The 27848-nt window shown below is 33.3% G+C and overlaps 1 long non-coding RNA gene across 1 annotated transcript in view; it reads left to right on the top strand.

The window, feature by feature from the left end:
* LOC106114168 (uncharacterized) overlaps positions 1-27848 on the top strand; it is a 42307-nt gene that overhangs the window by 7657 nt on the left and 6802 nt on the right. Inside the window, exon 2 of the long non-coding RNA XR_001227696.1 lies at positions 3488-3521. This is a non-coding gene — a long non-coding RNA (uncharacterized LOC106114168). The remainder of the gene's footprint in view (positions 1-3487; positions 3522-27848) is intronic.

The raw sequence follows: 27848 nt of genomic DNA, 5'->3' as shown, positions 1-27848 counted from the left end.
AATGAAAATAGATAAAACACTTTAAAAATATCTTTAATGAATAACAGTAGGCAACAAGATTAACAAATTTAAGAATTTAGATAAGTAAAAGTTGGTCTTTGTCGTATACGATCTATCATTGATATGCAGACAGTGTCTCGACCCGATTGACTATGCAGCAATTATGGCTAGAATATTTCTTCACTTCGTAATTATACTAATTTCGTCACTTAGACTTATGACCTGGAAGTATTTTAAAATCTAATTGTCCTATTTAAATAAAACGAGTATGATTACTTAAATAAAGAAGACAAAAAATAACTTAAGTAAAGTCCGTAAATATTGACATCGTAATTTGATAGTCTCGAAAAATCAGTTGAACCTTGTAAGACCCTTAATACATAAGGCAACGTAAATCTTTGATACTAAAATTGCATGTTTTCGTCGTGATTAGCGATGAAGCTTAACGACCTAAATCGCCAGGTTTCGAAATTTTTTTATGTAGGAACGGTCTAATTAATTAAAACGAATAAAATTGTGTTTAAAAACTATGATATAATTGTAGAGCATGAGAATTGTAACAAATATTTGGAAAAATACCGTTCAGTTCACGCCAATGGAGGTTATTCTGCAATTTGTAACATACGATTTTTAAGGTGACATCACCAGTCTAGCTTAGATATTTATATTGGAGCATTCGATGCGCATACCAAAAGCCTGGAAATATTTCACCTACCTACCTAATCAGTTCTTACGTGACCTGCGTTAAATAATCATAAAATTCGCAAGTGTTGTTCCACACACAACGCTAACGTAGACAATCATAGGCGTATCAAAAAAATAACGTGTAAATAATCAATAATATCTTGACTTTATTTACTTATGTAGTGTTGAGTATACTTTATTACGAACCATTTTTTTTTAATAAAGTCCGATAGCTCTGACATATATTATACTATAAACTACCGTTTCCTACCTTTTTACAAAGATGTCTAATAAAAAGTGTTTTTATTTAAAGTTTTTATCATCAACCAGGCAATTATTTATCTATTTTTCTAACCTGTTTCCCCGCACGTGGCACGTAGAAAACAGGTATTGAAGCGTTTTGATTATTGTGTACTAGCTATCGCTCGCGATTCCGTCTGCGTGGAATTAAAAAAATAAATCCTATTTGTTCTTCTAAACTATGTTCAACATCTATATTAAATTTGAGCGAGATCCATGCAGGGTTTTTGAAGACACCTTCTAACAAACATCCATCGATCCATCCAAACATGCACGTTTATAATATTAGTAATTATGGCCCTTGAAAGTGCTTTCTGTTTTTGGATCAGTTGCATATTTTGTACTAGGGTATCATAAATCAGAAGTAATAAAATCTTCATCAGCAATATGTCTTTACCTGTTACTTCACCACATAAACAAAGCGTACGACGATGTGCCAAGATCCTGTCGTTGCAGGGAACTGTTCTGGACATAAATTCACATCACAGACGCGATCTGCATTCTTATTATGGACAAGCCCTTTCGTACCCGGCACTTTGTATACCTGCATTACACGATACATAGGTTACATAAATATTGTAGAAACAAATGAACTCTACTGTGTATTTCTGTGTTGATAGAAGTAGGTTGAAATTCATATAGGAACTTTTCAGATCCAGTTAAAATTTTAGACTCTATTTCTATTCAGTAATATACTGGGATAATTTAATTTGATAATCGCTTTATTAATGTTATAAAATCAGAATAAAGCTAAGCTTAAAGTAAACGATAGTTGTAATATTTTGTTTCACTGTCAAATTGTCAATGACTCGTTCGCAATTTACTGTCATTTTTTTATTTGGTTACCGTAGTTTTCTGACACCAGAATCTCTGTATAAATTATACCATCACTAACTTTAATATTGACAAAACAGAAATGACAGTACGTTTAAACGTGTATTTTGGTCTCAGAAACCCACATTTAGTGGGTTCTTATACAGACGAAGACAATCGGTCGGTGACGTATAAAGTTACGCGTGTTTTAGCAACGTTACTTCGGCTTTTGCATCAATAGTCTGCGGTTTTCAAATTCATACGACTGTGGGAAACTGTGACTCTTAGAAGACTGATGGTTGACGGAATGATCTAACTTGTAGATAAAATTTACATTTTATCAGATGTATTAGTATTATTCAAACCTATTCACATCGTAATACCTGTACTGAATTGTTTATTTGGTAATTTTAACTTAGTACTTTTGTGGACGTTTTTTATCTTATAACCCATTGTAAATGCTTATTTTAAATTTTTGGTTCATACGAAAATCTACGTATTATAAATATTATAAATGCGAAAGTTTAGATTAATGTATGGATGGATGTTTGTTAGCAGGTACCTCCAGAACGGCTCAACGGATCTCGATAGAATTTAGCACAGATGTAGAACATAATTAATAGCCTATGTTCTAGACTAAGTTTTTTTTACTTCTCGCGGACAGAATCACGGGCTACAGCTAGTATTGGAATAATACATGTATTTAATTATAAAATGATCATAGAGGGTTCCACTTGAAGAGTCTATTTTTTGTAACACTTCACTTCCGAATGAAGAAACCAGGAAGCCTTGCTATATGAACTTCATTTCTCTGGGCATTAATTTGCCACGCTTCAGCGATGGTCATCCTACCATATCGTACAAGGTTAACTTTTGATTTTCACCTTTATTTTAATTAGTATAAGGTTTATTGTTTTTGTAATAAATTCATAAGTAAGCATCAATCATATTGTACCCGGTTTGTTGCGCTTTATGTGAATGAACTATACGCATTTTAATGTGCGTATGGGTTAAATAATTATTTTATAACTTTATTACCGTTGGTTTCTGAGCCCAAAATATCGGTATAAAAGTCATCCCTGTTCATTCATTATGTTTGGCAGATATAACAATGTCTTTTAAACGGAGATTTTGGTCTCAGAAATTTGTGTGGTGATAAATAAGTATGGTGAAATTTATAACCACTTTGACGTCCATAATATTCTTCATCGGCGTTTCAAGGGTTAAAATACAGATAACTAAATAGTGTCCGACTATATTTTTTGGGGTAATGCAATATATATTTGACAAACACATTTACAAAAGCATATGACTTTATGACTTTGCAACAGTTTTTTTTTGCATGCAAATAAATGTAGTACAAACGTAAATTCAAGGAGACTCTTTAATCACCTCATTTCGCAAAAATATTTGCACAATTTTGACAGCTGATTTTGACAATTTGACATTGATTTTCTATGGCAAATATTTAGCCGATTTGAAACGGCTTGGCATCAGTTGCGACCTCTATCACTTTGACCTCATTTCTTCAATTTTTTTTAAGGGTAATTTAGTGTTTTAAAATAAAGTATATACGAATGCAACAATCTCTTACGAAGCTCTTATTCTAAATGAAGAATAAGAAAAAAAAAATTGAAAGAAATATAATTTTGAAGTTATTGAGAAAGTAAAACATTTGTTTTTTTTACAGATCAGAAGAGAAATTAGTGCAATGAAGGTGTAAGGTAAGATTTTTTAATATTTAACCATACATGCCAAGTCACTTAATGCAGAATTTTCCCCAGTTGCGATTATAATTTTAAAGTTGTTAAAATGTTTACATTAATTTTAAAATTAAAAATATAAAAAGTAAATTGTAAAAAGGATAACATAAAAAATGCCGTTCGTGAAGCGGGATATGTATTGTAGAATTAAACTAGCGACAATATAAGAGTAGATGTAAGCAAACATATTCAGATGAATTGGCACATCGAGTGGGCCAACGTTTGTTGGCCAAACAAGTTTGACGCATCCCGTTGTACAACGACCAAATGTAATTGATGCTATAATATACTCGTTCCCATCGTAACTCTATGACAGATCAATTCGAGAGTTCAAGATATACAGACTCGATAATACGTCCCAATAAAAATTATCCGTACACTATGACCTTGAGTTTAACCTTAAACAACAATGCCCTATCGTAATTTGAGATCTTATTCTTTGAATTTATAAGTTTGTTTCCTATCAAAGAATAACAGAATGACGAATAACATAAACTTATCCGTACTTTAACACAATAGAATGTAGAGAGTGTTCTTTTTTATTACAACCATAAAAAATATCACATATTTAGCTTAAATTGTTCGTCATGTTTTTTGAATTTAGAACAAATAGATTTACAATGAAATGTTAAAGAATTTCCTTGCAGCTTTCATTGTACAAAACATTTATACCAAAAGTATGAACCACCATATAGATGAAATGAATAGGGTTTAAAATATCTTACTAATAAACCTACTAAGATACCCCACACACTACAGACAGTCGCCCTCTCAGCATGAAATCGGTGTAATGTGCGCCCCTACATATTATACATGCTCATACAAATTAAGCGCACGATCAAACTATTGGACGACTAAAAGTCTCCAGTGTGCTAGGGCTCTTATAGATAACTTAGTATGAGTAAAAAAGCTATTACAGTGCGATATTACGCTTTCCACATGCATGCTTCATGCCATACTGACGACTTTAATCATAAGCTCACTCAACATTGCGTAGTTTGTATTTTACACTTTTTGTAACTCTATCATCTATCAGGCAATGTAATCACAACACGATATCATTAAGTTATTTCTTAATTTCATCAAATCTCATGAAACTGATGGCTGTTGGGATAATCTTACACAGTCTATTACGTAATTGTAATGCAAAAAGTAAATTGTCAGCAACTAGGAAAATCTTCGGAGAAATGTTACAGTAACATTGGTATAGTTAAAGAGGTTGAATTTTGTTACGAATTTCGATCAGATTTGAATATCCTACTATGTAATAAATGTGAATGTTTAGATGGGTGGATGTTTTTTGGAAGGTATCTACAGACCGACTGCATCTTGTTGTAATTTGGAGTAGATGTAGAGCATAAGTCTGCAAGAACACATTGGAAGTAATTTTATAATCTTGTGGACGGATTCGCGGGCGACAGCTACTAGTGTTCCATGATAGCATTTAAATGAAAAAAGCTAATCCCAATTACTTCTGTTGGCAATGTCACTTTTAAAAGTCTAGTAGGATTTAATGTAAAATTGGAGAAGTAATACATTTAAATAAAAACACCATTTATTAAGTACCAAGTTAATTGATGTCATATAAAAATAAATATAATGATATTCATGGTATTTGAAAGGAATAACGTTTCATATCCCATGTTTATCCACTGGCTACTACGTACGCATTAAGTGGTTTGCAACGAGCGGCAAATTGTATGTTACGCCGGGATACGGTCAACCTCTTGTAATCATTTTCTTGCGGCCACTCTCAATAACATCTTAGCTTACTTAAATACTTACCACAGTTTATTGTACAGACATATATGATTCAACTTGTCTATTGATATGCCTAGTGTTTTATTTCCTGACTGACTCTATATACTACTGTATGTATATGTAGAGTTTTAACATAAAATACATGCGTCCCGGAGGCCTAATTTAGTCCTCTTTCCCTCCCCCTTTTTCTTATAAGAAAAGGATGGGAAGTGGAAGTATTGTCAGTAACAAAGCGTACCTTGGGTCAATAATAAAGCAAATCTTAATGATCTGAAGTTTTGTTTTATTATAAACTTCAAAGTTACAATAATATGATCAATTTTTGTTGTATTCCAAACTATTTTGTAATATATAATGCGAGATGAATCGTTTATCCTATATCTTGTATACACCGCGGTAAATGGAGCAGTGTAGCCAACCGCAAATAGTATGGCATTAGGCACGCGGCAGCGCGCACGCGACGGATGACGGGGGAATCTGTCGCGGATGGTAATCATGCGCTGCATTTCATCTTGCGGTTTTTACAGGATGGAATAATAGACCGGAATATACAACGCCTATACGTGCATATTCACTACTGAAGCGTTAATCCAAAACATGTTGTTATATCCCTTTTTTGACATATTAGATAGATAATAATATGCTTTTGTCAGTTATAGGAATCTTACTAATAAATAAATGCGAAAGTTAATATGTATGTTTGTTAGAAGGAACGGTTCAACGAATCTCGATGAAATTTGGCACAGATGTAGAACAGTCTGGAAGAACCCAGGCTACTTACCAAGATTTTTAATTCCTGACGGCTGACGGCGTCACGGGTGACAGTATTTTACTCAAAAAAAAATACGTGACAGATGTGTGCATGAAACCTTTAACGAGGAAATGCCACCGGTAGCTTGCTGTTACAGCACTCAATGATTACATACTAGCTTCATACCGTCATACGTGTTCAATAATCTTAGATAATATACATTCTACGTTCATTGGAATTCGTATTACTGGCTTACAACTAGCGGATATTATCATCGCGTTCCACAATGATTTGCAACTATCCAATCACAACTATGTCGTATGGAGTTATTCAGAGTTAAATGGAGGTCAAAAGTCAATCCATAAGTCACCGCAACACACTTTCTTGTTAATATAATTGTTAGTCAAAAATTAATTCGTCGTAATGCCATTTTGATTGCATTCTGATCTACAATGTTACAAATTAAACTTCGATTACATGGTTGTGCCTGATTATTTTGTTATTTTTTAATTAACAAGCGTATATTTTATTAAAGTATAAAATTCAATGGTCACTGACATAGATTTCTCGGAGATTAATGACAATCTTATTGCTTAGGGAATGTACAGCCCTTTAAAAGTACGCAGTCAACTATGATTTTAAAGAAATAATGAAAAGACTCTTACAAAATGTTAGTTGCGTTGTGTCTTGACCTTAATTTTATAAGTATTCTGTCATATCTACATCTTCGCTTCAACATTTCATAATACAGCTAAATCGAAGTCAGAATCGATTTAAATAATCGATATGAGGATTATGTACCATGGTATCGAATCGGCGTCATCTGGCGAATGCAGTCGATTACCGGCGAGCCACATGAGGCTAGGGAATGCGGCAAATTGACGACAAAATCGTAGCTCGCGTGATACGTCACTTTAAAGATGATTGTAATAATGACGGAGAATTTTGCAATCCCACATGGTATTACATACCCTGATCTGCAGTAATATAGTTACTACTTATGTTAACGTATCGCAGCTTGCCTGATATTTTGTACGAAAGAATTCTTCGAGGAAAACCATTCTCTCGTTCTAAGGAATCTTGGAGCATTAGTTACATTATCAGCTCTCCAAACGCCCTACTAATGAGCTTGGAGGCAATCCTAATTTAGAGGTTATAGGTCATAGTCAAACGGACCTAGTCAGCTGGCCCAGTGCTGGTTGGTTGACTTCACACATATCTTTAAATTTCTTCGCAGATATGTGTAGGTTGCATTACGATGTTTTCGTAAATGTACATCGTATAAATCGAAAAACACTTGGGTATACCGGTTTTTTCGAACCCGGGACCTGCAGATTACAACTGAAGTGTTTAAACCCTGAGCCACCGACGCACTGATTAGTTACATGAAACCAAAAAATTACGCAAGTTACCCGTTCTCTGTTTGCTCAATAAAAAGTCGAGCGATGTAAACGAGATGTCGAGAAAGTATCCTCGTTTCCATTAGGAAAGTCAGAACGTCAAGAGTCACGGTGCCAAGTTTGCGACTCGATCGAGTTTTTAACGGAGAAAGCTGACACTGTCAACTCGCAGGATTACCATTCGTCAGCAATTTTTTAAACCCACCACACAATGATTATTTAAAAAAAATATAATATGCTCATATTTGGGAATTATTACGATCGCGTACTTATATTTTGATTGTTTAGCGAGGTAGTACATTCTAGTGTCTTCCACATTTCTCCTTAGCCACTGATAAGTGACAACTTTACAAAATTAGCAATGGTTTTATGACAATTGTAATGATTGCCATTATTTATTCCTTCGACAATAATTGTTCTTATTTCCTTTTTAAAATTCGGCATCTTTGAAAGTCTAGAATCGGACAAATATATTTGTGCATTGGTGTCAGCTATTCATTGTGTTATCTAGCTGTAAATTTAGTGTTAGTTATTATCAAAAGTTTTTATATATGATTGCATCTCTAAAACTATCAAATAAGTACGGTTCTTATTGACATTCCTTTTCCAGTCGTATCTATGTTGATTTGTTTATATTTTTATTTGTAACTTTAGTATGGAATCTGGAAAATTGTTGTAGGTATAGTAAATTTAATTCTTATAGATAAAATATGTAAATTATGATTGACTTATTGGTAAACAAGGTTTCACTGACTAATAAACTCGAAGAGAGAACAACAGAAGTATATTCATATTTCTCTATCTGTATTTTATCTTATCTTACTTCTTATTAATATTATAAATGCGAATGTTAGGATGAATGGATAGATGGATGGGTGTATGGATGTTCTGCTTGAAGGTATCTACAAAAAGGTATAAACGGATCTCAATAAAATTTGGCATAGATGTATAACATAGTCTGAAAGAACACATACGGTACTAATTTTGTTTTTTTTTTAATTCAGAGCGGACGGACTCGCGGGCGACCGCTAGTAGTAAAATAAATTGTGTTTCTATCTTTCCCAAAAATACATAGCAGCACCGTTATCTGAGTTAAAATATATTAAAGGTATATAACAAAATAGGAATTAACATTTTGATTAGTGCTTGGATTATGAAAGTTAAAGCGAGCCGCCTACGAGTTTCCATAGTAAGCAATTACGATTAATGATGTACATAGACTAATGATTCGATAGTCGTTACTCTAATGAGCGGCTAGCGGCCAGGTTTGCGCGTTATTAAAACGTCAGACGCGCGTCTAACGACGTCTCTATTGTTGACTACCACCGCTATACTTTGACATAACCTAAAGGTAGCAACACACTACTGTTTTCAATTATATTGCGAGGTAAGCGTTATAGTCAAGCCTTTATCTTATAGGACAAATTGCATGTAACATTTACTTATGATACGATGTGACTTGGTAGTATATACCTACCTTTAAAATCAAAAGCTGCTAAGGTTACAGACCCGACAATAGGTGAATAATACTTATTGATTATGTCGTATTAAGTAAATGCTTTTACATGCTTGATTTAAATTAATAGAGTCAATAATGTTAACAACTGTTTTGCATATCTTTGATACGCGTCAAAGTTGGTATTATACTTATCGTACAATTCATGAAGAGTTATTGCTTTTATTATAAGCAATAGTGCAAGGAAATGCATAAAGTGATGTTAAATTATTAACATGTTCATAAAAGATTTTATATATAATATAATATAATAATATAACAATAGAATTGAAAATTAGCTGTCGCGGTTTTCGTTATAAAATTATGATTGTAATAAACATGTCAACTGATACCGATATTTGAACATTGAAAATTGTATTAACTTTTTAAGACAATAAGACGGTTACATACAAATACGGTTACATCTCACGAAAAAAGTTACATCTCTTATTGCCATAAGAGATGTAACTCTTTCCTTGGATTGGTCGCCATAACTTCGGAATGTCGTAGTCAAAATAACGGCACGCGTTAAAATATGTAGCGCCATCGAGAAACAGTTTATCTCCACTTATTATAAGTGTTTATTCTTTAAATGTAACGAGAACTTATCTCAAAATTTTCCAGTTACAATTTTTGTAGCACTGTGTATCTATTTATGCCGTGGGTTTCCACTGTTGAAACGATCTTTTTGTTTAGTGTTGGAATGACAATGGAAATCTACTCTTAAAACCAACCAAGTTTAAGTACACGTCTTTTCAAATATCATGGTGGCTCAAGATCATCTGCTCGCTGCGCAGCACCCTCCCCTCGTCCCTGTATAACCCGCTACACGTTACATTGTGTTCTGCGCAACGACTCGCACGTTCCAAGCCGCCAAGATATATGAAAACTTCAATACTATATATATAAAGGTTCCAAGTATTTTAATTATCTCAGTTTCTAAAGCTGCTTAATAAGTTGTTAAATACTTGGGTAACGCAATCATATTAAATAAATTAAAATATTCGTGAACAAAGATCTCACTTCTTAATAATATTATAAATGCAACAGTTGAGATGGGTGGATGTTTGTTTGAAGGTATTTCAAGAACGGCTGAACGGATCTCGATGAATTTTAGCATACATATAGAACATAGTCTGGAAGAACAGATAGGCTACAAATTATGTTATTTATAATTCTACGCGGATGGAGTCGCGGTTCACAAGTAGTTTATGGTATTTGTATAACTCGATAAAATAGAATCTCGTGTGCCAACGGTACGGAATCCTGTGAAATTGAAGTTGCAAAAGCATAAGTTCCCGACTGATCCATCGATCAACGTTAATGGAAACAAGATATCCTAATGATCTGCGCACATTGCATTAGCCTTAAAATACATGTTCTAAGTCATATTCTTATTTTATTACATTAAATCTAAGAAATACGAAAAAAATAACAACTAAAGTTAACATTCCATACTATTCCGTGTTAAATAAATTTCATGAATATATTAATGAAGTACAAAATAGGCTTTTAAGATAAGGCTTCCATTAAATTATTTACATTTCGCTTTAAGATGTTTTTAGAATTAAAAATGCCTGAATTATACATTTCTGTGTAAGCCTATTTGTTAGGAAGAATGTAATAATTCTTTGACCAATCAAATCAAAAAATGGCGATAAAATACTTGTTTTAATTTAACGCGAATTTTTGTCTACTTTTTACTACGTTAGTCTAAAATAAACATTATATAGTCGAACTTGTATAAAGGAGAGTTTAAGGAACTGCGAGGTCGCTCTTACCCGAGTTTCTCGCTTATGGAGGTCGTCCATCGGAATTGGACACTGACTGGCTAATAATAACAAAATCAAAAAAAAATGTTGCATAGTTGAGATGGATTTCTATAACGCTTCTATTTTATGACGTAGACTGTATTAAGCAAGATAGACCAGGAAAATTAACCTTACAGATATTATTAATGTACTCGCATAACAATATTAATAGCCAAAAACAGAAACTGATATAAAAACGGCTAAACACTCACGTATATTCGTCCGGTGGCAGCACCGACTAGTTTCGAGCCCATCGGGGGCCCTTCATCAGGATGAGTGGTACTGGTGGCCCGTCACTCACTCCGAGTGAGCGACGGGCCGCGTCCGCGAAATAATACCAGTACCGATGAGCTCGAAACTAGTCGGTGCCGCCACCGGACGAATATACGTGAGTGTTTAGCCGTTTTTAAATCAGTTTAGTATAATGTCTGTAAAGTTTGAATAATTTAATAGCCAAAAACAGAATTCGGAAATTCAAACATTATAACTTTGTTACTGTATTTGTTGTTACCACAGACAAAACATTTGTTTTAAAATATATGGTTATCTTACTTTTTCATAGAGATTGAGACAAAAACAAATCTTATACATAAAATTCTCGTGTCACAATTTTCGTTCCCATACTCCTCCGAAACGGCTTGACCGATTCTCAAGAAATTTTGTGAGCATATTGAGTAGGTCTGTGAATCGGCCAACATCTATTTTTCATCCCCCTAAATGTTAAGGGTAGTCCACCACTAAATTTTATTTTTTAGACAAACACGCTGACGGAGTCGCGGGCGACAGCTAGTTATATCTAAACATGCCTTACCACAATGGAACCCCATAGTAATACTTCACCGGTCACGCACCAATGGCTATAGAATGGTAACATAACTTGTCTACACAAGTATGAATGTTTTTATAATAGCATATAAAAATATTGATTACGATATTTACTATAAAGTCCACTCCATTGCCTTGTAACAATATTATTTTATTTAAACTATATTAAAGTAAAAAAATGTTTGAAGATATATACACACTATAGCTATTACCCGCGTCTCTGTCCGCGCGGAATAAAAAAAAACACATATGTACATAAACATATACATATGTATCCCGAATTTCATCAAAATCCGTTTGACTGTTCCGGAGATACCTTCAAACATCCATCTATCCGACCATCCATCTAAACATTCGCATTTATAATATTAGTATGATAACACGTGATATTAATATTTTAAGATATAGTAATATAAAGAGCGTCGGTGGCTCAAGGATTAATAACTTAAACCATTATCTCCAAGTCCTGGGTTTGGTTCCATGTACCAATGTATTTTCCGGTTTCAATTTACATATGTACATTTATCCGACGATCTTACGATACAGGAAAATATTGTGAAGAAAAGATATCTGTGAATTCAAGATATACATTAAGCCAGCGTGGTTAACTATGACCCAGTCACGCCAACATAGGGTAGGCTCCGAGCCCCTTGGTGGGGATGTATAGTAAGGTGATAATATTAGTAGTCTGTTTAAAAAAAAATTTCATAGGAAGTCAATAGCAAAGACTATAGACCTTTTTTGAGGAATTTTTGTATGGACCAGCATTTAAACCTCCAAAGTCAAATGTATAGATCAATTTAAGTTAACATAATCGACTTGATTAAAGTGTACCGTTGACATTAGCCAATTGTAGTGAAAGGCTATCCGTATCTAATATATAAGCTCGGAAATGTAATTTGCGTTGAAATTTGTCTTGTAATTTGTATTTTGTAATTTATTATGCGTTTCTGATTATTCTTGATTATTTCTCTTAATTAAGATGTATGTACTATGCTACGTCATCTTACTTATATTATAAATGCGATAGCTTGGATGTTTGTTAGAAGGTATCGCCAGAATGGCTGTATGGATTTCGCTGAAATTTGGCATAGATGTAAATCGTAGTCTGGAATAAGACATAGGTTAATAATTAAGTTTTTTTTTTAATCGAGGCGCAGGCAACAGCTATTATTAGGATAAATAAGGAACAGCTTTGATTGTAGACTTTATAGATTTAGATTATTATCATAGTATCTTTATTATATATTTATTATAACTAATGCAATTTTTAACAATAAAGTAACAAAGAATCTAATGAAATAAAAAGGAATAATTTACTAAAATATATTATAATATTAAAAGGAGTCCCTTTATGTAAGGCTCCGAAGATACTGGCAACGTTCCCCCTTTGGACAGCTAAACTAATTTTTTTTTTTTTATATCAAAAGGTGGCAAACGAGCGAGCGGCCACTTGAAATCGCTAAAATAGCGAAATGACTGCTGCCCATAGACATACGCAATTGCATATGCGCTGCCTACCTTTAATCGACGGAGGAGAGGATGCACAGAAAGAAAATATCTTCCCTTTCCATGCACCCTCTCATCCGGAAAGTCCACTTCCACTTCCCATCCTTTTCTTTATAAGGAAAGGATGTGAAGGGAAAGAGGACTAAATTAGGCCTCCGGGACGCACACTCATCAGACGAAACGAAAATTCTTTGTCCGAGGTAGCTGCCAGCTCTTCGGTCCTCTGTGTTGTCGATTAATTAAATTAAATTAAATCTCTATATTTTTATTGCAAATAAAACTGTATTGATAAGATTCCTTGTTATTCTGAACTTCAGTTTTTTACCAGAAAAATACATGAATTTATTCTTGAATCGTTATAAAATAATCTTGTACGATTTACATAAATATAATTTCTTATTAGTATTGCCTTATTTCAGATTAAATATATAGTTAATACAACTTCAATGTTACCGTGGAATTCCACTGTTGTAACACATGTATTTAAACATATTTTATTCTCTATCTTCAGAGAGAATGAGTAATATTAACATGTTTTCATACAAGTTGTTTGACAGTGCAAACTTACAGGAACACAACAAAGCGATGTAATTTATAATCAACCGCAAATCTTTAAAGTTTGACGTATGCTGTATTGTCAATCAAGCACGTATTCAAGCATCGTGCTATATCTTTTTCATTATTTTTATTTAATGAAGTATTTTTGATATTCACCTCTATTCTTAATTATTTATATTGTAAAACAGTTATTTACGTTTTTATCGACAATAGAGAAGGTGAAAAAAATCCTTTACTAATATTATTACCATTATAGCATTTACAATGAGACTTTGTCTACTCTTTTACTTAATTTATACCAGCTATAGCACGCGATTTCGTCCGCCCGCAATTAAAAAAACTTAAAAGGTAGACTGTATGTTCTTCCAGACTAAGTTCTATAACTGCGCCAAATATCATCCAGTTCAGCGGTTCCGGAGATTTCTTATAACATCCATCCATATGTACTTTCGCATTTATAATATTAGTAAGATTTCCCACAATTTTCTGTAGACCTAGAACGAATAATCGCCATCGTATTGTTAGTGAAATTTATATTAAAATTTGTGCTATCGGACAAAAAGAACACCAAAAGCCCAAAGCCAAAAGAAGGGGAATGTCACAAGTATTCATGATAGGCCCTCTCATACTAGATTTAGGTCCTTTTGTGTAGTTGAAATTTACTTAAATGATAAAGAAAAAATTTAACCTGGAAGTCAACATATTTCATAGTCATATTATTACATTATTTTCTCTTTTACATTATTCTTAGTTATAATAAAAATTAAAAGAAAAATTTCACGGGGTTTCTAAAGGCCGTGTGTAGCGAATAATCCAAGCATGAGGTCATAACTTTTCTTTCGCACGTACCGCCCCTATGTAAACACGTCGTTTGTTTTGCCAAGAGCTGTGTTTTACTTATTATTGCCGACCACGTCTCATGCAGGACATTTGTGATAAACCGCCTACTGCACTCGCCAATGTTTTATAGGGCACGAGGAAAGCTATGTTTAGTGTAAGCAAGTAGGTATGCTTAGATTTAGGGTAGATAAATTGTTTTGGGCTTAAAAATGTTTGCAAAAAAGTCTTTAATACAAGCGCGTTAGATGACTAGCCTATGTGTTCCTCCAAGCTATGTTCTACATCTATGCTAAATTTCAGTGAAATCAATGCAGCCGTTCTGCAGATATCTTCAAACAGACATCCATCCATATATCCAGACATTCGGATTTATAACATTAGTAACATTTTCCATAAGAATAAATCAATCACAATTATCGCTTACAAGAACATTTGACACATTTGAATTGTTTTCTTTGCCCTATTTTTATACACTGACTTTATTGTATGAATCGAACATGGTCACTTTTAATTACAGTATGTACTTATGTACATATATGTATTTATGTGTTATACTTATATATTGTGAAAGAAATGACGCATGTTTGAACGTGACAATGCTCTCTACATACCATTATTATCCCCTAATATGTAATTATTGGATATTCAAGACCAGCAGTCAATACTTTCTTTACTTTCAAAAGGTATATCCTATCAATAGATAAATAAGTAATGAACTACCAAAGCCGATGTCGCATCATGCATAAGGTATTCTGGTGTGACTCAACCTGATTATTATTCTCTATTCGCTTGCAGCTCACGGCCTTAATGTGCTTTTCATGCGAAAAGAACACGCGACTAGGACATCATCTAAAGATTTTGACTTTCCTAAACATTCGTATTAAAAGTTAGCGTAATCGAGTTAATGGCCAACTAAATATCCACTTCCATGACTTACCTCTAGTTAACAGTTACTCGTGTAGTCAAAGTATAGATTTTTTGTCTCTACAAAAGTACTTGAAACATTCTTCGAATACTACAAACGTATATTTTCATAATGAGATTTGACAGCCATGTAAGAATCTTTACAACATAACTGTTTTTTCATCATCACTTATGTATAATTCTATATCTGTACAACAAATTATAAATTTGTGTTATAAAAAACAAATACATGACATGATTAATATATGCATCTGAAAATCTTACTAATGTTATAAATGCGAATGTTTGAATGAATGGATAGATAGATGTTTGTGAGAAGGTTTTTTTTATATCAGTAGGTGGCAAACGAGCGAGCGGCCACCTGAAATCGCTGAAATAGCGAAGTGACCGTTGCCCATAGACATACGCAATTGCATATGCGTTGCCTACCTTTAATCGACGGAGGAGAGGATGCACAGAAAGAAAATATTTTCCCTTTCCATGCATCCTCTCATCCGGAAAGTCCACTTCCACATCCCATCCTATCCTTATAAGGAAGAGGGTGGGAAGGGAAAGAGGACTTTATAAGGCTTCCGGGACGCAAAAACGGTATGCCTAGAACGGCTGCATGGCTCTCGGTCAAATTTAGTACGAACGTAGAACATACACTGGAAGAAGACATAGGCTAGTAGTTTCGTTATTTTTTATTCCTCGCGGTCGATGTCACCGGCGACAGCTACTAAAGTTATAAACAAAGTGCATCATGATAAATATCTAAAGAACGGAATATTTTAGCGATGTCAGCGATAATTATTAAAAATATATAATTGCATTAAACATTACAACAAAAGCATCAAATGTGAGTTTCCATCCAATGACTACACATTCCCCACTATTAAATTAATTTGATTAAATGCATGCAAACATTAGTGAATTCAAATGAAAAGACTTTCTGAACGTCTCATTACGGATAGCGTTTTTACATCTTCAGTTCATCAGAGGTCAAGCAATTTGGCATCCATATCATTACGCATTTTAGTGCTAATGGGATCTATAAGTGACGAATTCTTTTGTATCCGTTATAGCTTTAGTTATTCCTTATATGGAGGATTTAGTTAGGAGTAATTGACTTATAATCTTATACCCCAATTTCGAAGACTAGCAATATGCAAAGTCAAGATATACTTTCTTTGAGATAAAATGATTGAATGTGGATGGCTACAAAGGTAGAGGAAGACCAAAGAAAGTATGGATGGATTGTATGAAAGAGGATATGCGTAGATAATGGCTAGACTTAGATATGACGGCTAATAGAGATGTATGGAGTAGAGGAGTACAACCTGTGCCGACCCTCCGTATAGATAAGGACAGGTTGATGTTGATGAGGTATACTTTCTTTATCTTTGTTGTCTATGCCATTTTATCGATTATGTCGACATATTGTTGAATCCTAAGGTATTTACTAATTTTAAATTCGAAAATTTGGATGTTTTGTCATAAGTTATCTCCAGAACACATCAACGGATCTTGCTGAAATTAAGCGTAGATGAAGGAAAAAGGCGACAAGAACACTAGTAATTGAGTTTTATTTTAAATTTTAAAGTCGCGGTCAAAAGGAAAAAAGGTTCTTTAAATGCTATCGATATTGTTTTTTTAAGATAAATTTATGATACTGTAACATTTTTTTGGAATAAAAAATATTAAATTGTTCAACTTAAATTATTCAGTTTATATATCAGTTTAATAAAAAATATGTTTATTTTCTATGCACTGCTACATTAAGAGATGTTCAAAATTTATGAAAACTACCCTTTAATGTAGTTTTCTTAAATTACTAATATTTCGAATGTTTCTATGGATGAATTGATGCGTGTTTGTTTGAAAAGTTAAACGATGTTTGGCATATGTCAGAACATAATCTGGAAGAACACACAGGCTACTAATTAAGTATTTTTAATTCCTTGCGGACAGTGTCGCAGGCGACTGCTAGCACTTAACACACACATAGATAATGATGGAGCTTATTTATTGAACTATTCATTGGACATTATTGAAATATGACTTTCCGGTCGACATTCCTAATAGCTTGGTTCTGTTCCAATAACCATAGGCTTTTGTAAAGTGAATATCTGATGCTTCGAACCCCAGTTTGTGAGCTGGTTACATATTTAATCTTTGTACGATAATACAAGGTCATTTATTTGTCTCGTTTCAATGGATGATAGTCAAAGATTACGTGGACAATTTATGTAGTGTTCCATTTAACTAAGAATATTTGCTTTTCATCACTGTAATGCTATTGTAAATCAATATTGTAAAAGGAATAAAAAAACATCCTAATTAGTATAGTGTGTTCTTCCAGACTTTGTTCTACATCTGTGTCAAATTTCAGCAAAATCCATTTAGCCGTTCTGAAAATATCTTCCAACAAACATCCGTCTATCCGAACATTAACATTTACAATATTAGTAAGGTTTTGTGGATGACTAATTTATACAGTTCAAAAGTAGACTAGCAATGTTCTGGAGTATAGAATCATGGATCTATTAATTCCAAATTAATGTAAAATATAAGCTTTATTTCATCTTTGCTCATTTTAATAACAATGTAAGATGCAGCGAGATCTTCACATTCATGACCATAATTCGCAAGCACTGTCCCCCACCTGACTAGATAGAGTGCGTGTTACGGCACATTGGTTCTCAAACATTTTATAACATAATATTCTTTAAAAATATAATTATTATTATACAGTGACACAAAATAGTGAGTATTTTTTACGTAAAATTCATAACAAATTTTTGTTTTCAAAACAATCAATACTACAGTTCGAATAAGCGTGAGTTGGTGTCACGTCGGACCACCTCTATAAGCGAGAAAACTCGGGTTAGAAACCTCTATAAGCGAGAAGACTTAACGATACTTGGACTATCCCTTTGACTATATTTGCTTAAGTTACGGTTACGAAATTATAAAATTAATTTCATGTTTAATTTAATTGAATGTCTTTGTTTTTTTAGTCATACAGATAGTTTATTCTAATTTTGAAATTAGAGTTTGAGAATCGCTATACAAAGCCATTATTATGTGGGGGATTGAATGATCGAAGTGATGCGAGAGACGGTCTCGTGCGCGTCCGTCCGTTACTCGGACACTCGCTAATAACGACACGTAACTAAATTCAAAAGCGAAACGAATCCATCATTAAAACGATTTATATGAGACACAGCAAGTTGCGGTAAATATTCAATCCCGCTAATGGAAAATATTCTTGTACTTCATGTTATTTGACAACCCTAGACATTTTGTCGTTACCGGGGAAATATAAGAAGACTCATAGTGGATTTCAGAGACCAAAATCTCCGTTTTAAATATATTGTTATCTCTGTTTTGTCAAAGATAAGGATGACGATATGTTGCATACATAGGGTTTAGAAACCAACGCTAAGACAATAGAAGATCGGTGTATGTAGAGTTTATGTTTGTATTTTTATAAGAATCAAAACATAAAGAAACATGTTTCCGGGATCGTGTTCTATAAATAAAATGTACAAAGAATTGTAGAATCGCAGGTCACCGGGGCTCGCGCGTAAGTGCCGCGGGCTAACGATGTTTATTGTACTATACACAAGTGCCCACTTATGGTCTTTATACACAATTTTTTATTTACATGTACTGTACAGTCGAGGACATTTATTTCCTACCCATTTCGGCGAATTGTTATTTGACTCGATGCAATAAAGTCGAAAACTTGTCATAGCAACAACAATAATAAATTATAGCTCTTATGATAAGTTTACTGTGCGATATTCGATCTTAAGTGAGTAAGTCTGAACTTTTGGTGGTGCCGTTCAATAGAGTAATGGCAAAAACTCAACGTACCATTTGTTAAGTTGAAATGACATGAGTACATGTACGTCCAAAAGTGTTGATGTAATTTACGCCTACGTGAAGATTGGCTTAGAAAAATATTTATGATTTTATTGCGGTACGTTTGTTTTGATTATGTTGTACCGTATGTTCGATGTATTGAACAAATATAATATAGATGCTGCAATGGTTTAGAGGTTTTGTATTCCATTTGTACAGTCAGAAAAAAAATGTTTATAAAATAAATTAAAATTACATTTTGTCTTTTTTTATCGATAAACTAAAGTACAGTTTTATATTTGTGGTATATTTTTGAATATTATTAACGTGTCTATCACCAGCTTGTAATATAAATATTTGATTTAACAAGTTTAATGAGAAATAAAACATAACTAATTCCGAGAACATATTTCGAGGGTACATTTCATCGGATTTACTCGACAACTTTACAACTGTGTAAATTGTGACAGAAATTTTTATGACTTAATAAATACGAAATGTTGTTTACAATATCATATGTTTTAATTTAAAATTCTATGACATATTCATGTTATATCTCATATATTTTCTACCAACATATAAATATAGTAAAGTTTTTATATATATCCACGCGGACGGAGTCGCGGGCGACAGCTAGTTTTTAATAATAAAATTGTCTTAGTCGTAATAAAATTTGTACAACGTTCTTAATTTTGGATTACGCGATAAAGACATACTCAGTATTTCTTATGTTGAGAGATTTTATTGTTGCTTTAAAAATGTCAAAGCTTTTAAATTGGTCGCAGCCGAATTTAGATGTACCATTTTCATCGTGTCAATTGATTGCCACTGCGGACAGTAAACTCAGTCTTCACTTATTTTTATTACAATCGTCAACACTCAATTCCCTCTATCAGTCGTCAAGAACATAAGCTCGTAATGTTATAAATTATTAGCTATTGGAAAACCTATAAAACCTTTTTCCTTATGCCGAAACATTAAATATATTTAAAAAAAAAACAAATATTGAAGTAGCAATATACACGTAACAAAATCGAATAATTAATGAATATTTTAACGCCGAGCTGTAACTGTCGCCTCGCATAAAGATTTTAATGGCGTTATAACATAATAAATACAGGAACGTACATAAATTAATTAGATATACAATCTTTTTGTTTACAACAGGTTTACGACTTTCGAAATAATAACTACATCGTATTTTCGGTACATGATTTTCACATTAGTTTTCCTGGCGACAGCGACTCCGTCGTATAATTAAATAAAAACACTTAATAAGTATTCTATGTGTTCTTCCAGACTATGCTTTACATCTATGCCAAATTTCCGCAAGACCTGTTGAACCGTATCTTAGATACCTTCAAACAAACATCCATCCATCCATCTAAACATTCCCATGTTATGACTGTAATGTTCAATACGCTCTGGGACTTTCCTCACAAAATTCTCTATTATATTGAACTGTTGCCAATCCTTTGAACTAGTTTGAACTCTAAAATAACAATTATTTTACTAGTTTTTATACCTATTCTTTCAAATTCTATATTGAGATTCATACATTCAAATAATAATTAATATCGCAATACTTTCTAAAAGGAGCAATAATGATTTCTGATCCCACGTAATCAACATATCAATACGTTGCTAAGTAATAAGTGACGGGTCGCCAAGTCACGTGTTGCTGTGAAACCGAGGTATGGGAACTCCGCTTCTGGTCCGGGTCCAACACTATTGCCCTCCTTCATACGTCACGATGATACGTTCACACGCCAATCTTATTGGCAGAATTTAATAACTTTTAATAGTGATGTGCAGAAACAGCGAAAAGTTAAGTAACATTTTAATACTAAGGAAGCAATTGTAGGTATTTTTATTTTTTTAGGTATTTAATTCGCGTTTCTATCATAGCTATGTTTTTAAAAGGAGGAGAATAAAAAGAATTTAAAAGGTTTTTAGTAGTAGAAATAAGTGTATTGCAGGCAACAAATACCCGTGATATTTGTAGTTTAAAGACAGACATCGTAATATCTGAAGTTTTAGTTACTCTTTACATTTCAAAACATACGACTAAATAAGAGTTAAGGTAAATCCTAATAATAAAGGTAATAAATTTATATTACTTTGTATTTATTCAATAAATCGATAAAATTATAAAAATCTTGAGACGTGAATCACATCACTATTGCGTGTACACAATGGTGCAATTGGAAAATAATTAAAAAATACGTGCGAAGTACTGTTAACATAGATGTCAAAGCTCGTCGAATTCTATTCTTTACTTATTGTCTACAATATACAAACCATTAATCAAAAGTGTTAACAAGTTAAAGTTTGATGTTTTAATTAGAGTTTATATCAATCTACGGTCAGTAACATTTGATAGAACCTACTTACAATAAGTCTTGGCTTATTGTATTTGTTTTGATTATCTTCTCAGATGTTAACAACTCGTGAACCGCTTTGTTAAAATACTGGATTCAAGTTGAATTAATTTTTAATCTATACTTACTTATAAAAGAGAAGTTTTGTTTGTTAGTATTGAGTACTTTAGAGCGTCGGTGGCTCAGTGGTCAAGCACTTGACTTGCAATCTGCGGGTCCTGGGTTCGAACCCCGCCATGTACCAATGTGTTTTTCGATTTCCGATTTACATATGTACATTTATCCGACGTTCTTAAGGTGAAGGAAAACATCGTGATGCAACCTGCACATATCTGAGAAGAAATTCAAAGATATGAGTGAAGTCAACCAACCCGCACTTGGACAGCGTGGTTGACTATGGCCTAATCACCCTTAAATTAGGGTAGGCTCCGAGACCCTCGGTGGGGACGTATAGTGAGCTGATGATGATGATGATTGAGTACTTCTACTCAATGTCATTTACCCTGGATTTCTGAGACCAATTATCTTGTTTAAAACATATTGATATCTTTGTTTTGATATTTATGTATTAGATTTTATATAACCACTGTTTTGTTTTGCAACTAATCGTATCGTGTTCTATCAAAATCATGAAATATAAAGGATGTTTTTTGAAATTGGGGTAATGAATTACCATTGGGCCGACCCACCGATTGATCACCCCGTTTAAAAATATTGCTAAACGTGGGTTTCATCTGTGGGATCATATCTACGAAAAATTTGAGACTCCACAAACTTTATAAGTTTCACATGTACAAAACTTTAACATCCCATTTATTTTGCTTGGTCGCAAGTAGGGTTGTCGTCAGGCAGGTGAGCGGCCATAAAAATTAAGTCAAAACATAGGTGTATAAAACTTTGCACTCCGACTCCACGTGAGTGGGATAAGGCCAGGAAGATATCTATTTTGGTTTTCTTGTAAAGTTACTAAAGACTACATCTATATCCTTTAATCCTAAAATCCTACACTTAAATTAACATAGTAAAACCGTATTTATCTACTTTTACGATGTACACATGTTAAATATCTATTTACAGTAATAAATTCTATGAAATTGATAGTTTCAGTTGCTTATATTTGCTTTTAAAGTTCTGTTAAAACCTCTATATTCTCAATAATTTACATTTATATTATTTCATATCGTATATAATATTACTAATGTTTTTAGCGCTATAACGTAACTAAGTCACCGGTATTAAGTTCAGTTGAACCTAGAGAAGCGGGAGTCCAAAGAACCGAGATATTTTTCTCTTTTATAGAGGTTTCTCTCTTATTCGAGTTTCACGCTTTTGGATGTTGTTCATCGGAACCGAACATTGGCTCTCGCTTATAGAGGTTTCCCACATATCCAGTTCTCACTATTTCATTGTTAAAGATATAATAAAATAAACAGTTTTCATGTGAGGATTAAGTAAGGATTTGTTTAACTTAACTATACTTACTACTTAAGTAAAGTTGCATTAAAGCTAAGTTTCTTACATAGTTAAATTCTTACATAGATGATTTATAACATAAGAGTTTGGAATAAAATATCTTAATACGAAAAAAGTTCGAGTTTTAATAAATAAGAAAACAGACATTTTTGATTCTTATTTTTTTATTATTGGTGTTGAAGTTTGAAGCTTTCAATAGTTTGTCACATGAAGCGTAAAATGTAAGGTTGCAGCTTTAATTCTGATTTATCACTGGCAATCAATAGACGGCCACTAAGCGGCCACTAAGCACTACTAATTGGACGTCGGCGATGATTGATTGTCCACGGGGCTGCCGTTTGCAGTGCACGAGCTAAGCGGATACTTTGAGCGCTAATCAAGTAACAGATGAAAATGCAACTATACACATTTTTAAACTAAAAAGAAGTCTGACATTCTATGTTAAAAGAGGATTATTTTTAACAGTACTTAGAAAACCGACAAGCTTACTAATATTATAAATCCGAATGTTTGGATGGATGTTTGATAGAATGTATCTCCAGAACAGCTGCATGGATCTCGCTGAATGTTGACATAGATGTAGAACATAACCTGAAAGAACACATAGGCACAATTTTTTTTAAATACGTGCGTACAAAGTCGTCGGCGATAGCCAGTGTCTAATATTTTACTTTTTAAAGTTCAGTTCATAAGGGAATGTACATATTGATAATAATCAGACGATTTTTTTTTTCTTTCGTCACTATGAAAGCATTAAAACCTCAGAGTTTTATCGTTTACTAGCTGTCGCCCACGATTCCGTCCGCGCGGGATTAAAAATAGATGTTGGCCGATTCTCAGACCTATTCAATATGCTCACAAAATTTCATGAGAATCGGTCAAGCCGTTTCGGAGGAGTATGGGAACGAAAATTGTGACACGAGATTTTTTTATTTATCGTTTTATATAGCAGGTATCTTTTTTCATCATAGATAATATTATACTTCTCGTTTCTACATTGATAAATGACATAAAAGCTCGTTAAACTCTAACACGTTAACTATAGAAATTGCTTTTATTAAGAACATCTTAAAAGTAAAGCACATTAGCAAATTTTTTATCCTTTATAGTGAAAAAAAATTAAATATAACGCCTGATTTTTTTGTCGTGATTCGATGTTATTGAAAAATTTGTATCACAGTCGTAATTAGTAACGGGCCAAAGGATAACTTTTTGCTGCTAATGCATTTTAAACCAATCAATTTAAGCAATGCTTATAACTGGCAGGCTAGATTTTAAATCACATCTTATGATTCGTTACCACTGACATCTATATATGGACAGGCTATGTACCGCGGTATTTTGTGTCCATTTGATAGAAGGTGGTGAGGATTGGAATTAATGAGAAACCTGGAATTAACTGTAAGGAACTTCAACAGACGTAACTAAGTCGGTAAGATTCAAAAACTAACATATCCAGTCAAAGTATTCGTTACAATTTCAATTGCCAAAACATATACTGTTTGGTTTTATTCATATTTCGTTTAAATATTGAATGCATATAAAATTATCATCTTTTTACTGAACGAACGGAAATATCGCACTTCGATATCATAAAAGGGCGTTGAGATTCCTTCAATTAGATAATTTAATACCGTCAGTTTACTCACAGGCAACTGCGATCACCGACACTTGTGATTCCTAAAAGATTTTGTAAGTATCTTAGCATACAAGCCGGTGACATTAACGCTCGCCGGGCGTCCGCCGACCGCTCCCAATTCGACATTATATCGTCGATAAACTTTATGGAGCTATTCCATTTTATTGATTTTTTAAGAAGCCTCACCAGTACTGAGGAGTATCAGATAACAGTGTATCGTAATTAGTTGTCATCGGTGAGGGACAAAGACAAATATTTTATTACTTTTTTATGATTGTACATTCACTGCTGCAGAATTATTTTGCACGTTATATCCATTTGCTGATGAACTATCGCTCTCGTAATCATATAATGTAGTACTAAGACTCTACTTAAATAAGTTCGGCTTATACTATAAGGGCATGACATAAAACATGACATAAAATCACACGCAAAAAATGTCTTTATAAAATCTTACTTCTTACTAAATGTTATAAATGCAAATATATGGTTGGATGGATATTAGAACATGGTCTAAAAGAACACATAGGCTACTTATAAACTTTTTTTTTAAATTAAGAATTATTAATAAGAGTCCGCGCAGAATTAAGAATATATTTGAATTCTGCGCGGACCCATTATAAATTCGTATGTATGGATAGATGGTTGTTTCTTAGTATTTATCTTCAAAACGCCTGCATGAATCTCGCTTATATTTGACTTAGATGTAGAACATAGCCAAAAAGAACACATAGGCTACTACTGAATTTTTTATTTAATCGCTTATGGAATCACGGGCAACTGGTATTTGTGTGTCTCTAAGAAAACAACGGACTGAATTGTCTAACGATTCTTACTATTTGTTTATTCATACACTGAGAAGTGCTCTTCGAGTTGTTTGACGACTTCCAACTAAATGGTACGGTTACTAGAACATTACTCTTTTTAACTTAAAAAACTATTTGCCAGTTACGACCGCATTGCGCTTTGACTTAACTGTTTTAACATAAATTTTATTACAGTATTTCTTAAAATGAAATAATAATGCAACTGCTTTGCGACAAACTTGACGTGTTTATTTTTTATTACATTTTGACTACAATATTATAGTCCGGATTGAATATAAACTTATATAAAAACGGCTACACTCACGTATATTCGTCCGGTGGCGGCACCGACTAGTTTCGAGCCCATCGAGGGCCCTTCGTCAGGGTGAGTTGGACTGGTATTATTTCGCGGACGCGGCCCTCAGCTCACTGTGCTCTTACGGCGCTTCTTGAGGGGGCGCGGAGCGCGATCTGCGCCGGCGTCGTCGACGCTGTTGACACTGAAGCGTCGGTGGTGTTGCTGTTCAAGTTCGGATTGAATATGTTTGTTGTGAATAAGCATTTCAAAGGTAAATTTAAAATCAAACACCGTATCCTTTATAGTAGTTATTTTTTAATTATGTTTTTACATATGTAAGCAATCCAACAAAAAATCATGAGGGCTTTTCTAAGTTTGAATATTGATGTACACTGAGCAAATTGTACGGATCGTTGGGCAAGGAGTTGGCCGAAGTGTGGGCAAATGTTTGTACACCTGGCTAGCCGGTCTGTTTCAAGATGTTCTTCTCTTAGACATCATTAGACATGCCTGATATAATCTATTTGTACTCCTATTAGAAGGAAGAACTAATTACTAAACGGTTGCATAGCGGTAATGAGATGCATAGAGGTGCAATAAAACTGGTGTAGTTTGAATGGTCTAAAATTTGGGAGCTCGACAGAGTAATGTCAATCCCGAGGCGACGAGAAAGAGACATCACTCAGCCTAATGTTTAATAACTGTTGTTTTTATAAAAAAAAATGTGGTTTACTATGAAATATTTGAACGAATCCATAGACTCTTATCTTATGGTACCTTGTAAGTTTTAAAAGAACATTCGTACCAACATAACAAGTGGCCTGTCGTTTGTATGGTCAATACTAGACGATGTAAGGTTTTGATAAGTCATTGGCACGCGCCGTTAACCGGTTCTCCAAATTTATAGAATACTCAATCGTCGCACAATAGAGATAATTTTCAATACAATATTTACTTATTACTGTTAAAGATAAATTTTTATTATGATAATAATCCAGTAGGTATATTAAAGGTATTATATATACATTTAGGTATGATATGTCAAAGAATATTTTTTTTAATTATATTACGCTTAATAGAATTACATAATATCTACCTACCCTTTTAATATTAATGACAGAGTTGTGTTGTTGCTTGTATTAAAACTTACTAATTTTATTGAAATTACATTCGACAAATTATAGTTGGGGGAGGCTGAGAGGCTAAAGGGTAATTTTAGCAAGTAAATACAAAAATCCGTGCATGGCTCCCTCTACTACTATTTATTACAACAAATTATGATAAGTGACGTACAAATTTCAAGATTCTACGTTACGTACTGCCAAGTAACACATCATAAAACAGAGATAACTTAATTATTAAAGAATTTATGCGTTGACACTATTTATGTTGTATGCAATTTCATGGCACATATTAATTATAAGAAGTTGGAACTTTTAACACATCTTATCAACTCCCGCTATTCCTTACCGTTCTAGGATCTTGTTGATAGTTAATATTAAGCTTTATGTCTCGATATCATCATTTCAATACGCTAATAAAATACAATGTATGTGAAGTAACGGAGTGTAGAGTGCAAGTAGACAAGCCAATAGTGTTTCGGAATTGATAACTTACGCGGTAAGCTATTATGTCTTGCATTGTACATTTCAAATTTGAATCTTATGTTTAGTGTATAGTTGGTATTTGGATTGGGAACTTTTTTTAGTGAGTATACGGAAAACCACAATTTATAATCCTACTAACTGCCGCGAGGAAAAAAAATTGTAGCCTATATGTTCTTCCAGCCTATGTTCTACAACTATGCTAAACTTCAGCGAAATCTGTTGAGCCGTTCTGGTATTAGTAAGATAGTAAAACACGAGTTAAGTATTGTTGACAGTTAAACTTAGGCATTGATTAAAAACTTGAATTAATATACTGGGAAGTTTAATCATAATTCGCACATAAAATAGACTAATTTTAATT

Source organism: Papilio xuthus, unplaced genomic scaffold (assembly GCF_000836235.2).
Source record: "Papilio xuthus unplaced genomic scaffold, Pxut_1.1 DF828142.1, whole genome shotgun sequence".
NCBI classification, from domain to species: Eukaryota; Metazoa; Arthropoda; class Insecta; order Lepidoptera; family Papilionidae; genus Papilio; species Papilio xuthus.
Note: the sequence above shows the minus strand (reverse complement) of the source record. Positions and strands in the feature narration are given on the sequence as shown.